This window comes from Arachis hypogaea, chromosome 4, assembly GCF_003086295.3.
Source record: "Arachis hypogaea cultivar Tifrunner chromosome 4, arahy.Tifrunner.gnm2.J5K5, whole genome shotgun sequence".
Taxonomy (NCBI): Eukaryota; Viridiplantae; Streptophyta; class Magnoliopsida; order Fabales; family Fabaceae; genus Arachis; species Arachis hypogaea.
In genome coordinates this window covers 93,786,641-93,797,095 of record NC_092039.1, presented here as the reverse complement: position 1 = coordinate 93,797,095, position 10,455 = coordinate 93,786,641, and the positions used below count along the sequence as shown (strand labels likewise).

Genomic DNA, 10,455 nt, shown 5'->3' with positions numbered 1-10,455 from the left:
ACTCAATTTTTGAGGTGGAAAGAACTTTGCCAAGAAGGCATTGACTAGCTTTTCCCAAGAGTCCAGGCTTTCTTTAGGTTGAGAGTCCAACCATGTTCTAGCCCTGTCTCTTACAGCAAAAGGGAATAGCATCAGTCTATAGACCTCAGGGTCTACCCCATTAGTCTTGACTGTGTCACAGATTTGCAAGAATTCAGCTAAAAACTGATGAGGACCTTCCATTGGAAGTCCATGGAACTTGCAATTCTGTTGCATTAGAGAAACTAATTGAGGCTTAAGCTCAAAGTTGTTTGCTCCAATGGCAGGGATAGAGATGCTTCTCCCATAGAAGTCGGGAGTAGGTGCAGTAAAGTCACCAAGCACCTTCCTTGCATTGTTGGCATTGTTGTTGTTTGCGGCTGCCATTTGTTCTTCTTCCTTGAAGAATTCGTCCAGGTGTTCTAAAGAGAGTTGTGCCTTGGCTTCTCTTAGCTTTCTCTTCAAGGTCCTTTCAGGTTCAGGATCAGCCTCAACAAGAATGCCTTTGTCTTTGCTCCTGCTCATAAGAAAGAGAAGGGAACAAGAAAATGTGGAATCCTCTATGTCACAGTATAGAGATTCCTTTAGGTGTCAGAGAAAAAGAAGAGTAGAAGACAGAAGTGGAAAATTCGAACTTATCAGAGAGAATGGAGTTCGAATTTTGCATTAAAGGATAGTGTTAGTCCATAAACAGAAGGATATGAGAAGGAGGGAAGTGATTTTCGAAAATTAAGTAGAAAATTTGAAAACATTTTTGAAAAACAATACTTAATTTTCGAAAATAAAAATGGAAAAGAAATAAAGTGATTTTTGAAAAATATTTTGAAATTGGAAATCAAAAAGGTTTGATTGAAAGCTTAATTTGAAAAAGATGTGATTAAAAAGATATGATTGATTAAAAAAAAATGTGATTGAGAAGATATGATTTGAAAACATTTTTAAAAGATATGTTTTGAAAACAATTTGAAAAAGATTTGATTTGAAAATTAAAAACTTGACTAACAAGAAAAGATATGATTCAATCATTAAACCTTTCTCAACAGAAAAGGCAGCATACTTGAAATGTTGAATCAAACCATTAATTGATAGTAAGTATCTTTAAAAATAGAATGAAATTGATTTTGAATAAGATTTGATTGAAAATTTGATTTGAAAAAGATTTGATTTTGAAAAGATTTTGAAAACTTAGAAAAAATCTGATTTGAAAACAAAATCTTCCTCCCTTAGCCATCCTGGCGTTAAACGCCCAGAATGGTATACATTCTGGCGTTTAACGCCCAAAATGCTACCTTTTTGGGCGTTAAACGCCCAACCAGGTACCCTGGCTGGCGTTTAAACGCCAGTCTGTCCTTCTTCACTGGGCGTTTTGAACGCCCAGCTTTTTCTGTACAATTCCTCTGCTGTATGTTCTGAATCTTCAATTCCTTGTATAATTGACTTGAAAAGACACAAATTAAAAATATTTTTGGATTTTTAATAATAAGGACAAACCAAAATGCAACAAGAATCAAATAACAATGCATGCAAGACACCAAACTTAGCAGTTTGTATACTATTGACACTAACAAAATGAAAATGCATATGAGACACACAAAACAATCAAGTCAATAGAATTCAAAGACCAGAGCAAGTAAATCATCAAGAACATCTTGAAGATCACCAAAATACATGAATGCATGCAGTTGACACCAAACTTATGATGAGACTCTATACTCAAACAAGAAATATTTTTGGATTTTATGATTTTTAAATTTTTTTTTTCTTTTTTTTTTGTGTTTTTCGAAAATCAATTGGAAAAAGGTATCAAAATTCTTAATGAGAATTCCAGGAATCAGTGCAATGTTAGTCTAAGACTCCGGTCCAGGAGTTAGACATGGCTTCTCAGCCAGCCAAGCTTTCAAAGAAAGCTTCGGTCCAAAACACTAGACATGGCCAGAGGCCAGCCAAGCCTTAGCAATCATTGCTCCAAAAGCAAAATTGATGAAAATCAATAAGCTCTTGTGGTGATAAGTTGAAACCTCGGTCCAATCAGATTAGACATGGCTTCTCAGCCAGCCAGATTTCAACAAATCATCATGAAACTCTAGAACTCATCTTCAAGAATTTCGAAAAAAAATACCTAATCTAAGCAACAAGATGAACCGTCAGTTGTCCAGCCTAAACAATCCCGGCCAATAACACCAAAACTTGATGTTGTTGCCGGATCTTGGCACTGATGTTACCAAAGCTTGCTCAAAACTTGAACAATCCCCGGCAACGGCGCCAAAAACTTGGTGCGCGAAATTGTGAACTATACTTTTTCACAACTCTCATAATCCCCGGTAATGGCTCCAAGAACTTGGTGGCTCAATACCATGGCATTACACAACTTCGCACAACTAACCAGCAAGTGCACTGGGTCGTCCAAGTAATAAACCTTACGTGAGTAAGGGTCGATCCCACGGAGATTGTTAGTATTGAAGCAAGCTATGGTCATCTTGTAAATCTTAGTCAGGCAAACTCAAATGGTAATGATGGTGATAAACGAAAATAACATAAAGGTAAAGATAGAGATACTTATGTAATTCATTGGTAGGAACTTCAGATAAGCGTATGAAGATGCCTTCCCTTCCGTCTCTCTACTTTCCTACTGCCTTCATCCAATCCTTCTTCCTCCTTTCCATGGCAAACTCGTGTAGGGTCTCACTGTTGTCAGCAGCTACCTCCCATCCTCGCAGTGAAAGCTAATGCACACACTCTGTCACAGTGCTGCCAATCACCGGTGTGGTTCCCTCCCCTACTGGAATAGAATCCAGTGATTCTTTTGCGTCTGTCACTAACGCCCAGTCAGTTACAGGTTTGAAGCACGTCACAGTCATTCAGTCATTGAATCCTACTCAGAATACCACAGACAAGGTTAGACCTTCCGGATTCTCTTGAATGCCGCCATCAGTTCTTGCCTATACCACGAAGACTCTGATCTCACGGAATGGTTGGCTCGTTTGTCAGGCGAGCACTCGGTTGTCAGGCGATCAACCATGCATCGTGCAATCAGGAATCCAAGAGATATTCACTAGAGCCTCGAATGCTAGTAGAACAAGAGTGATTGTCAGTCACTTTGTTCATGAGTGAGAATGGTGATGGGCGTCAATCATCACCTTCATCAAGTTGAAGAACAAGTGATATCTTGGATAAAGAACAAGCGGAATTGAATGGAAGAAACAATAGTAATTGCATTAATACTCGAGGTACAGCAGAGCTCCACACCTTAATCTATGGTGTGTAGAAACTCCACCGTTGAAAATACATAAGCATAAGGTCTAGGCATGGCCGAATGGCCAGCCTCCCAAGGATCTAAGATAGCATACAATGAAGATAGCTACCAAAGTCTACTTAAGATCTAAAGTGATCAAAAGCTCTCTAATACAATAGTAAAAGGTTCTACTTATAAGAAACTAGTAGCCTAAGGTGTACAGAAATGAGTAAATGACATAAAAATCCTCTTCCGGGCCCACTTGGTGTGTGCTTGGGCTGAGCAATGAAGCAAATTTCGTGTAGAGACTCTTCTTGGAGTTAAACGCCAGCTTTGGTGCCAGTTTGGGCGTTTAACTCCCATTTGGGTGCCAGTTCCAGCGTTTAACGCTGGGATTTCTTGAGGTGACTTTGAACGCAGGTTTGGGCCATCAAATCTTGGGCAAAGTATGGACTATCATATATTGCTGGAAAGCCCAGGATGTCTACTTTCCAACGCCGTTGAGAGCGCGCCAATTGGGCTTCTTTAGCTCCAGAAAATCCGCTTCGAGTGCAGGGAGGTCAGAATCTAACAGCATCTGCAGTCCTTTTTGGTCTCTGAATCAGATTTTTGCTCAGGTCCCTCAATTTCAGCCAGAAAATACCTGAAATCACAGAAAAACACACAAACTCATAGTAAAGTCTAGAAAAGTGAATTCTAACTAAAAACTAATAAAAATATACCAAAAACTAACTAGATTATATCAAAAACATACTAAAAACAATGCCAAAAAGTATACAAATTATCCGCTCATCACTTGTCCTCATCAATGGGGATGTCTCCCTCTATGTCAACTCCAACTGAATAACAGAGGTGACAAATGAGATGAGGAAAGGCTAACCTTGCCAAGGTGGAGGTCTTGTCCGCCACTTTATAGAGTTCTTGGGCTATAACCTCATGAACTTCTATTTCTTCTCCAATCATGATGCTATGGATCATGATGGCCCGGTCTATGGTAACTTCGGACCGGTTGCTAGTGGGGATGATTGAGCGTTGTATGAACTCTAACCACCCTCTAGCCACGGGCTTGAGGTCATGCCTTCTCAATTGGACCGGCTTTCCTCTTGAATCTTGCTTCCATTGTGCGCCCTCTTCACATATAATTGTGAGGACTTGGTCCAAACTTTGATCAAAGTTGACCCTTCTAGTGTAAGGATGTTCATCTCCTTGCATCATAGGCAAGTTGAACGCCACCCTCACACTCTCCGGACTAAAATCCAAGTATTTCCCCCGAACCATAGTAAGATAATTCTTTGGATTCGGGTTCACACTTTGGTCATGGTTCTTGGTGATCCATGCATTGGCATAGAACTCTTGAACCATCAAGATTCCGACTTGTTGAATGGGGTTGGTAAGAACTTCCCAACCTCTTCTTCGGATCTCAGGTCGGATCTCCGGATATTCACCCTTTTTGAGTGAAAAAGGGACCTCGGGGATCACCTTCTTCAAGGCCACAAGTTCATAGAAGTGGTCTTGATGCACCCTTGAGATGAATCTATCCATCTCCCATGACTCGGAGGTGGAAGCCTTTGCCTTCCCTTTCCTCTTTCTAGAGGTTTCTCCGGCCTTGGATGCCATAATGGTTATGGAAAAACGAAAAAGCAACGCTTTTACCACACCAAACTTAAAATGTTTGCTCGTCCTCGAGCAAAAGAAGAAAGAAGAGAGTAGAAGAAGAAGAAATGAGGAAGAGGGAGATGGTGGTGTGTTCGGCCAAAGAGGGGGAGAAGTGGTGTTTAGGTTGTGTGAAAATGAAGGGTTGAAGAAGGGTATATATAAGAGAGAGGGGGTAAAGGGTTCGGCCATGATGGGTGGGTTTGGGAGGGAAAGTGGTTTGAATTTGAAGGGTGAGGTTGGTGGGGATTTATGAAGGATGGATGTGAGTGGTGAAGAGAAAGATGGGATTTGATAGGTGAGGGGTTTTTGGGGAAGAGGTGTTGAGGTGATTGGTGAATGGGGGAAGAAGAGAGAGTGATGGTAGGGTCCTGTGGGGTCCACAGATCCTATGGTGTCAAGGAAAAGGCATCCTTGCACCAAATGGCATCAAAATCCACGTTTTGAGCCATTTCTGGCGTTAAACGCCGTGCTGGTGCCCATTCCTGGCGTTTAACGCCAGGTTCTTGCCCTTTACTGGCGTTTAACGCCAGTCTGGTGCCCCTTTCTGGCGTTAAACGCCCAGAAGGGTGCCAGACTGGGCGTTAAACGCCCAACTGCTAGGCTGACTGGCGTTTAAACGCCAGCAGCATCTTCCTCCAGGGTGTGCTGTTTTTCTTCCTGTTTTTCATTTTGTTTTTGCTTTTTTCATTGTTTTTGTGACTTCTTATGATCATCAACCTACAAAAAAGATAAAATAACAAAAGGAAATAATTAATTAGAAAACATTGGGTTGCCTCCCAACAAGCGCTTCTTTATTGTCATTAGCTTGACAGAGGACTCTCATGGAGCCTCAGAAATGCTCAGAACCGTGTTGGAACCTCCCAACACCAAACTTAGAGTTTGAATGTGGGGGTTCAACACCAAACTTAGAGTTTGGTTGTGGCCTCCCAACACCAAACTTAGAGTTTGGTTGTGGGGGCTCTGTTTGGCTCTGTTTTGAGAGAAGCCCTTCATGCTTCCTCTCCATGATGACAGAGGTATATCCTTGGGCCTTAAACACCAAGGATTCTTCATTCACTTGAATGATCAACTCTCCTCTATCAACATCAATCACAGCCTTTGCTGTGGCTAGGAAGGGTCTGCCAAGGATGATGGATTCATCCCTGCATTTCCCAGTCTCTAGGACTATGAAATCAGTAGGGATGTAATGGTCTTCAATCTTCACCAAAACATCCTCTACAAGTCCATAAGCTTGTTTTCTTGAGTTGTCTGCCATCTCTAGTGAGATTTTTGCAGCTTGTACCTCATAGATCCCTAATTTCTCCATTACAGAGAGGGGCATGAGGTTTACACTTGATCCTAAGTCACACAAGGCCTTCTTGAAGGTCATGGTGCCTATGGTACAAGGTATAGAAAACTTCCCAGGGTCCTGCCTCTTTTGAGGCAATTGCTGCCTAGACAAGTTATCCAGTTCTTTGGTGAGCAAAGGGGGTTCATCCTCTCAAGTCTCATTTCCAAATAACTTGTCATTTAGCTTCATGATTGCTCCAAGGTATTTAGAAACTTGCTCCTCAGTGACATACTCATCCTCTTCAGAGGAAGAATACTCATCAGAGCTCATGAATGGCAGAAGTAAGTCCAATGGAATCTCTATGGTCTCAGTTTGAGCCTCAGATTTCCAAGGTTCCTCATTGGGGAACTCATTGGAGGTCAGTGGACGCCCAGTGAGGCCTTCCTCAGTGGCGTTCACTGCCTCTTCTTCCTCCCAGAATTCGGCCATGTTGATGGCCTTGCACTCTCCTTTTGGGTTTTCTTCAGTATTGCTTGGGAGAGTGCTTGGAGGAAGTTCAGTAATTTTCTTGCTCAGCTGACCCACTTGTCCTTCCAAATTCCTAATGGAAGATCTAGTTTCAGTCATGAAACTTTGAGTGGTTTTGATTAGATCAGAGACCATGGTTGCCAAGTCAGAGGTATTCTGCTTGGAACTCTCTGTCTGTTGCTGAGAAGATGATGGAAAAGGCTTGCTATTGCTAAACCTGTTTCTTCCCCCATTATTGTTATTGAAACCTTGTTGGGGTCTCTGTTGATCCTTCCATGAAAGATTTGGATGATTCCTCCATGAAGGATTATAGGTGTTTCCATAGGGTTCTCCCATGTAATTCACCTCTTCTATTGAAGGGTTCTCAGGATCATAAGCTTCTTCCTCAGATGAAGCTTCCTTGCTTGGTGCATTTTGCATTCCAGACAGACTTTGAGAAATCATATTGACTTGTTGGGTCAATATTTTATTCTGAGCCAAAATGGCATTCAGAGTGTCAATCTCAAGAACTCCTTTCTTCTGACCAGTCCCATTGTTCACAGGATTTCTTTCAGAAGTGTACATGAATTGATTATTTGCAACCATTTCAATCAGTTCTTGAGCTTCAGTAGGCGTCTTCTTCAGATGAAGAGATCCTCCAGAAGAGCTATCCAAAGACACCTTGGACAGTTCAGAGAGACCATCATAGAAAATACCTATGATGCTCCATTCAGAAAGCATATCAGTGGGACACTTTCTGATCAATTGTTTGTATCTTTCCCAAGCTTCATAGAGGGATTCTCCTTCCTTCTGTCTGAAGGTTTGGACTTCCACTCTAAGCTTACTCAATTTTTGAGGTGGAAAGAACTTTGCCAAGAAGGCATTGAGTAGCTTTTCCCAAGAGTCCAGGCTTTCTTTAGGTTGAGAATCCAACCATGTTCTAGCTCTGTCTCTTACAGCAAAAGGGAATAGCATCAGTCTGTAGACCTCAGGGTCAACCCCATTAGTCTTGACAGTGTCACAGATTTGCAAGAACTCAGCTAAGAACTGATGAGGATCTTCCAATGGAAGTCCATGGAACTTGCAATTCTGTTGCATTAGAGAAACTAATTGAGGCTTAAGCTCAAAGTTGTTTGCTCCAATGGCAGGGATAGAGATGCTTCTCCCATAGAAATCGGGAGTAGGTGCAGTAAGGTCACCCAGCACCTTCCTTGCATTGTTGGCATTGTTGTTGTTTTCGGCTGCCATGAGTTCTTCTTCTTTGGAGAATTCGGTCAGGTACTCTAAAGAGAGTTGTGCTTTGGCTTCTCTTAGCTTTCTCTTCAAGGTCCTTTCAGGTTTAGGATCAGCCTCAACAAGAATGCCCTTGTCTTTGCTCCTGCTCATAAGAAAGAGAAGAGAACAAGAAAATGTGGAATCCTCTATGTCACAGTATAGAGATTCCTTGAAGTGTCAGAGGAAAAGAAGAGTAGAAGACAGAAGTAGAAAATTCGAACTTATCACAGGAGATGGAGTTCGAATTTTGCATTAAGGAATAGTGTTAGTCCATAAATAGAAGGATGTGAGAAGAAGGGAAGTGATTTTTGAAAATTAAGTGAAAATTTTGAAAACATTTTTGAAAAACATCACTTAATTTTCGAAAATGAAAGTGGGAAAGAAGTGAAGTGTTTTTTGAAAAAGATTTGGAAATTAGAAATCAAAAAGATTTGATTGAAAATTATTTTGAAAAAGATGTGGTTAAGAAAATATGATTGGTTTTAAAAAGATGTGATTGAGAAGATATGATTTGAAAAACATTTTAAAAAAGATTTGATTTTGAAAATTAAAAACTTGGCTAACAAGAAAAGATATGATTCAAACATTAAACCTTTCTCAACAGAAAAGGCAACATACTTGAAATGTTGAATCAAATCATTAATTGGTAGCAAGTATCTTTGAAAAAAGAAAGAAATTAAATTTGAAAGAGATTTGATTGAAAAGATATGATTTGAAAAAGATTTGATTTTGAAAAACTTTGAAAACTGAAAAAAAATTGCATTGAAAAACAGAATCTTCCCCCTTGTGCCATCCTGGCGTTAAACGCCCAGAATGGTGCACATTCTGGCGTTTAACGCCCAAAACTATACCTTTTTGGGCGTTAAACGCCCAACCAGGTACCCTGGCTGGCGTTTAAACGCCAGTCTGTCCTTCTTCACTGGGCGTTTTGAACGCCCAGCTTTTTCTGTATAATTCCTCTGCTGTATGTTCTGAATCTTCAATTCTCTGTATAATTGACTTGAGAAGACACAAATTAAAATATTTTTGGATTTTTAATAATAAGGAAAAGTCAAAATGCAACAAGAATCAAATAACAATGCATGCAAGACACCAAACTTAGCAGTTTGTATACCACTGACACTAATGAGAATGCATATGAGACACACAAATACTCAAGTCAAGAGAATTCAAAGATTAGAGTAAGAAATCATCAAAAACTACTTGAAAATCCTTAAGACACATGAATGAATGCATGCAATTGACACCAAACTTAAGATGAGACACTAGACTCAAACAAGAAATTTTTGGATTTTATGATTTTGTAAAAATTTTTTTTTTTGGATTTTTCGAAAATAAAGTGGAAAAAGATATCAAAATTCTTAATGAGAATTCCAGGAATCATGCAATGTTAGTCTAAAGCTTCAGTCTAAAGGAATTAGACATGGTCAGCCAAGCTTCAGCAGAACATTGCATTCAAGAGCTAAATTGATGAAGATCAATCAGCTTTGGTGATGATAAGAACATCACCTTGAAACACTAGAATTCATTCTTAAGAACTCTGAAGAAAAAAAAATACCTAATCTAAGCAACAAGATGAACCGTCAGTTGTCCAAACTGAACAATCCCTGGCAATAACGCCAAAAACTTGGTGTTGTTGCCGGATCTTGGCACTGATGTTACCAAAAGCTTGCTCAAAACTTGAACAATCCCCGGCAACGGCGCCAAAAACTTGGTTGCGCGAAATTGTGAACATTACTTTTTCACAACTCTCATAATCCCCGGTAATGGCTCCAAACATGTGGTGGCTCAATACCATGGCATTACACAACTTCGCACAACTAACCAGCAAGTGCACTGGGTCGTCCAAGTAATAAACCTTACGCGAGTAAGGGTCGATCCCACGGAGATTGTTAGTATTGAAGCAAGCTATGGTCATCTTGTAAATCTTAGTCAGGCAAACTCAAATGGATATAGTGATGAACGAAAATAACACAAAGGTAAAGATAGAGATACTTATGTAATTCATTGGTAGGAACTTCAGATAAGCGTATGAAGACGCCTTCCCTTCCGTCTCTCTGCTTTCCTACTGCCTTCATCCAATTCTTCTTACTCCTTTCCATGGCAAGCTCGTGTAGGGTTTCACTGTTGTCAGCAGCTACCTCCCATCCTCGCAGTGAAAACTAATGCTCATGCACTCTGTCACAGTGCGGCTAATCACCGGTTTGGTTCCCTCCCCTACCGGAATAGAATCACTCTTTTGCGTCTGTCACTAACGCCCAGTAGGTTACAGGTTTGAAGCACGTCACAGTCATTCAATCATTGGATCCTACTCAGAATACCACAGACAAGGTTTAGACCTTCCGGATTCTCTTGAATGCCGCCATCAGGTCCTGCCTATACCACGAAGACTCTGATCTCACGGAATGGTTGGCTCGTTTGTCAGGCGAGCACTCGGTTGTCAGGCGATCAACCATGCATCGTGCAATCAGGCATCCAAGAGATATTCACCAAGCCT

At 40.7% G+C, this 10,455-nt stretch overlaps 1 non-coding gene across 1 annotated transcript; it reads left to right on the top strand.

Annotated features, from left to right (window-relative positions):
- Positions 1–7,418: 7,418 nt before the first annotated feature.
- LOC112799016 (small nucleolar RNA R71) lies at positions 7,419–7,526 on the top strand. Its single transcript, XR_003200606.1, has one exon. It is a non-coding gene; the product is annotated as a small nucleolar RNA R71 (small nucleolar RNA).
- Positions 7,527–10,455: the final 2,929 nt, after the last annotated feature.